Source organism: Salvelinus sp. IW2-2015, unplaced genomic scaffold (genome assembly GCF_002910315.2).
Source record: "Salvelinus sp. IW2-2015 unplaced genomic scaffold, ASM291031v2 Un_scaffold4605, whole genome shotgun sequence".
Taxonomy (NCBI): domain Eukaryota; kingdom Metazoa; phylum Chordata; class Actinopteri; order Salmoniformes; family Salmonidae; genus Salvelinus; species Salvelinus sp. IW2-2015.
The window spans coordinates 42,736-48,638 of record NW_019945875.1 but is presented as its reverse complement, the minus strand read 5'-3'; the positions used below and the strand labels follow the sequence as shown (position 1 = coordinate 48,638).

The window sequence follows — 5,903 nt, the reverse complement described above, 5'->3', positions numbered from 1 at the left end:
GATTAGGGGCCTGTGTAAATGTACAACAAGGAGAGTTAGGGCCTGTGTAAAATGTACAACAGGGAGTAGGGAACTGTGTAAAATGTACAACAGGAGGTTAGGGGCCCTGTGTAAAATGTACAACAAGGAGGTAGGGGCCCTGTGTAAATGTACAACAAGGACGTGGGAAGGGGCCTGTGTAAATGTACAACAAGGAGGGTAGGGCCCTGTGTAAAATGTACAGCAAGGAGGTAGGGGCCCTGTAAAAATGTACACAGGGAGTTAGGGGCCCTGTGTAAAATGTACACACAAGGAGGTAGGGGCCTTGTATAAATGTACAACAGGGAGTTAGGGGCCCTGTGTAAAATGTACAACAGGAGGTAAGGGCCTGTGTAAATGTACACAAGGAGGTAGGAAGCCCTGTTTAAAATGTACAACAGGGAGATAGGGGCCTCTTTAAAATGTACAACAAGGACGTAGGGGCCTGTGTAAAATGTAACAACAGGGAAGTTAGGGGCCCTGTGTAAAATGTACAACAGGGAGGTAGGGGCCTGTAAAATGTAAAACAGGGAGGTAGGGGCCTGTGTAAAATGTCACAGGGGATAGGGGCCCTGTGTAAAATGTACAACAGGGAGATAGGGGCCTGTTTAAAATGTAACAACAGGAGGTAGGGGCCCTGTGTAAAATGTAACAACAGGGAGGTAGGAGCCCTGTGTAAATGTACAACAGGGAGATAGGGGCCCTGTGTAAAATGTACAACAGGAGGTAGGGGCCCTGTTTAAATGTACAACAGGGAGATTAGGGGCCCTGTGAAAATGTACAACAGGGAGGTAGGGGCCCTGTGTAAAAGTACACAGGGAGTAGGGGCCGTGTAAAATGTACAACAGGGAGGTAGGCCCTGTGTAAAATGTACAACAGGAGATAGGGGCCCTGTGTAAAGTTACACAGGGAGGGGCCCTGTGTAAAATGTACAACAGGGAGGTAGGGCCTGTGTAAAATGTACAACGGGAGTAGGGCCCTGTTAAATGTACAACAGGGGAGATAGGGGCCCTGTGAAAATGTACAACAGGGAGGTAGGGGCCTGTGTAAAATGTAACAGGAGGTAGGGGCCCTGTGTAAAATGTACAACAGGGAGGTAGGGGCCCTGTGTAAATGTACAACAGGGAGGTAGGGGCCCTGTGTAAATGTACAACAGGGAGGTAGGGGCCCTGTGTAAAATGTTACAACAGGGAGGTAGGCCCCCTACCTCCCTGTTGTACATTTTACACAGGGCCCCTATCTCCTTGTTGTACATTTTACACAGGGCCCCTACCTCACGGCTGTCTGTATGATGTCTGTTTATGTGACGCAGGGTCCCCCTTGTGGTCGAAGGAGAGGAAAGAGGCAATCATGGTACAGGTGGGAGTGTCTCTGGTGCTGCAGTGTCGACCCCCTGCAGGCCTGCCCCCTCCCATCATCTTCTGGATGGACAACAGTAAGTCTTCAAGGGGTTTCATACATTTCTACATCAGTGTGTGTTGGTTTACATCCAGACAGTATGCTGTAAAGTCCAATTCCAGAAGTCATATTGCCGGACTGTGCAATACAATGTGTTCTGAGATTAAATAGGGGCTGTTTTTGGTTGTCAGTAAGCATAAATATTTTGTGTAATTGTATACAGCCATCATGCGTAACATAGTTCATGTGATACATCATCTCTCCCCCTCGCAGACTTCCAGCGCCTGCCTCAGAACACGCGTGTGTCCCAGGCGTTAAACGGAGACCTGTACTTCTCTAACGTCCTATTGGACGACACCAGGAACGACTACATCTGTTACGCCCGCTTCCCCCACACACAGACCATCCAGCAGAAACAACCCATCACTGTCAAGGTCCTGGACAGTAAGTGTCCATCCCACTCAGCACAGAGGCTTTTAACCAGTCCCAGTGGCTTCCTAAACCTTAGATGTTTGCTGATCTGTAAGGTGGAAGCTCCACCTCTACARTGCTTATACATATCGATACTRTTCAGATCTGCAAATAAGGGTTAGGGCCAAGGCGAAGGGAGCAAATTTGGGCAAGACGGTCTTTGTCCTGGGCTGTCCCTGGGTCCTCCCTTCCCTGAGTTGTCTGGTCCTGTCTGAGTGTTAGCGGACACCTTGACATTTTGTCATTGTATGTTGACATGTTTCTGTGCATCTTCACATTGCCTTGTTTTGCAATATTTTAATACAGTGATAATTTTCTAGAGTATTTTGTAATACTCATCATTTGAATGTGTGATATATTTTTTAACTGTCCTTTCATGTTGCTGTTGTTGTTTGATGATATGTGTGTGATGATATGTGTGTGATGATATCTGTGTGATGATATTTGTGTGATGATATCTGTCTGATGATATTTGTGTGATGATATCCCTGTCTCTCCAAACTGAATCTCCCCCTGGTTGTTCCCTGTACATGTCTATGTAGTACTGCATGCTCATGATGTTCTGATTGATTTTTACAGTGGATGCAATCAATGAAACTGTGGCAGATTTGTACAATTATACGAACAATTTATTTCTTGGTGAGTGCTGGTTTACCCCCTTACCCCAAAGTGAACCCAGCCCCATCCCAACTCCTCCTTTTATTCTAACCCACCTGGACTATACCTGACCCACCTGACTCCAACACCTGTAGTATAACCTACCTGGAATATACCTGACCCACCTGACTCCAACACCTGTAGTATAACCTACCTGGAATGTACCTGACCTGATCATCTACTCCCAACTCATCCTGTGTGACTAAATTAACATTTATAACATAATATAACAAAACAACATCAAACAATTTTAATTACATTCCATAACTAAATCCTCTCCCTTTACCCTGTACTGTGTTAACTTAGCTTACCTTCTCACTTGGAAAACCAAATGCCTAAAAGGTGGATTCATTTGTAGGAAACCCATCAAGAAAAAGCAACCAATCAAATCCATTTTCTTTACTGAAATGAATGTTCCTTTCTTTGGATGGGCATTCATCTGCTAACGTTAACCAATGGGCATTCATCTGCTAACGTTAACCAATGGGCATTCATCTGCTAACGTTAACCAATGGGCATTCATCTGCTAACGTTAACCATAAGCTTCCCATTGGTTTAGCATTATTCATAGTAAAAAGGATGCTCCTGCTAGTTTAAATTCAACACATAGCCCAATAGTTAGATGATGAAATCCAAAGTGAAGCACACAGCATACAGGACTAGTATGATGAAACTCTTGCCTGAGACGTATACAGTATTTTCTCTCTCTCTCATCTAGATCTTTCCWTGTTCTTTTAATGTAAGTCTCTGACCCTGAAAAAGGCATGGAAAGATCATTAAACACAATCTGTGTTCTGTCCATCCAATCAGCGGTTCACGTCAATGTGTTGTATACAACACATTCCCCCCAGCTCTACTCACTCAATCTAGTCTCATTGTAAATTTACCCGCAAGAGATTTTKCAAGACCWTTCAGTAAGGMCWTGCTTAGGGCTAAACATGTCAGAATCATAGCAGCCGRAGCTAGCTAGCTTATGGCTAAAATCTGTCATATSATTATATCGAGGAAGGATACTAAGGGAGAGATCCTAGATCCCMTGGTTGTCATGGCAACAGATTGCCGACTGGACGGCCTGTCTCTCCAGGTGTTGTGTGTCTACTTTAGACCAGTGGCCCTATYTAGTGCACTAAGGGGAAAAGGGAGCCATTTGGGAAMCAGCCTYTGAAAGGGCCAACGTAGGGCCTGGCTACAGTTAACTCATTARATATCCACTATCACAGTCCATAACYGCACGGGATATTACTACTATCCTTTAATAGTCTATATGCCGCTGGCGCTGGACTACTGGCTCTACGAACTGAATGGTCACAGCCAGCTACAGACAGTTATACCCTTTCCACAATACAGCAACTGTATTTACCCACCACCCAGGTCAGTGAAGTACTATTTAGCTTGGCTCGGCTCGGCTCAGTAGTGTGAACAGGGTATAAGAACGTGTGGTTCTGGTGGTGAGATGATTGTGTTTCCTGTCCTGTTCTCCAGACAGTCCATCGGGGGAGCGGCGACCCAGCTTCATGGCTCCTCCGGGGCGGAGCAGCACCCAGATGGCCCTGAGGGGAGGGGTTCTGGAGCTGGAGTGTATCGCTGAAGGACTGTAAGTACACCCACAACACTGCATCAACAACACAGCTGTGCACTACTTCTGTTTTTTTGCACGAGGGCAGGTTGGTTTGTTTAATCTTTGTATGTGACATTCAGCAATACTACTTTGTTGCCTTGTCAAGACAACAACATGTCTGGTATTGRAAAATCAGGCTGGTTACCTAGACAACATTTGACTAGCTGTCTGTCTGTTCTTTTCGGGAGAGGACAATACACAGATATATAAGTGATTTATTTTGTTGTTGTTGTTGTTGCTAGCCCGACTCCGGAGGTGTCCTGGTATAAGGAGAGTGGCGATCTTCCTAGCAGCCGGATGTCCTTAACAACTTCCAGAAGACGTTGAAGATCGCAGATGTGATGGAGGCGGAGCCGGGGACTACCGCTGCCAGCCAAGAACAGCCTAGGCTCCGCCATCACATCATCAAAGTCAACGTCAAAGGTCTGTGACACAACGAGAGTTAGGATTAGATAGAATATGCGGAGAAATGTTCCTAACACTAGTACCTCTACAGTGTTACCGTAACAGAAATGTTCCTAACACTAGTACCTTACAGTGTTACCGTAACAGTAATGTTCCTAACACTAGTACCTCTACAGTGTTACCGTAACAGAAATGTTCCTAACACTGGTACCTTTACAGTGTTACCGTAACAGTAAATGTTCCTAACACTAGTACCTTTACAGTGTTACCGTAACAGTAATGTTCCTAACGCTAGTACCTTTACAGTGTTCCGTAACAGAAATGTTCCTAACACTGGTACCTTTACAGTGTTACCGTAACAGAAATGTTCCTAACACTAGTACCTTTACAGTGTACCGTAACAGTAATGTTCCTAACGCTAGTACCTTTACAGTGTTACCGTAACAGAAATGTTCCTTACACTAGTACCTTTACAGTGTTACCGTAACAGAAATGTTCCTAACACTAGTACCTTTACAGTGTTACGTAACAGTAATGTTCCAACGCTAGTACCTTTACAGTGTTACCGTAACAGAAATGTTCCTAACACTGGTACCTTTACAGTGTTACCGTAACAGTAATGTTCCTAACGCTAGTACCTTTACAGTGTTACCGTAACAGAAATGTTCCTAACACTGGTACCTTTACAGTGTTACCGTAACAGTAATGTTCCTAACACTAGTACCTTTACAGTGTTACCGTAACAGAAATGTTCCTAACACTGGTACCTTTACAGTGTTACCGTAACAGTAATGTTCCTAACACTGGTACCTTTACAGTGTTACCGTAACAGTAATGTTCCTAACACTAGTACCTTTACAGTGTTACCGTAACAGAAATGTTCCTAACACTGGTACTTTTACAGTGTTACGGTAACAGTAATGTTCCTAACACTGGTACCTTTACAGTGTTGCCGTAACAGTAATGTTCCTAACGCTAGTACCTTTACAGTGTTACCGTAACAGTAATGTTTCACTAGTACCTTTACAGTGTTACCGTAACAGAATGTTCCTAACACTAGTACCTTTACAGTGTTACCGTAACAGTAATGTTCCTAACACTAGTACCTTTACAGTGTTACCGTAACAGTAATGTTCCTAACGCTGGTACCTTTCAGTGTTACCGCAACAGTAATGTTCCTAACGCTAGTACCGTTACAGTGTTACCGATTTTTAAAAGGGTTATTCCTCAGGTCTGTCCCTCTCTCTCTCTTTCTCTGACTCTCACCCCCCTTCCCCCCAGCGGCTCCGTTCTGGATCAGTGCCCCCAGGAACCTGATCCTGGCCCGAAGGAGACG

General features: G+C 44.7%; 1 pseudogene; it reads left to right on the top strand.

The window, feature by feature from the left end:
- The first annotated feature begins 1,196 nt into the window (after positions 1 to 1,196).
- The window catches only part of LOC112077472 (neuronal cell adhesion molecule-like), a 35,630-nt pseudogene continuing 30,923 nt past the window's right edge, over positions 1,197 to 5,903 (top strand).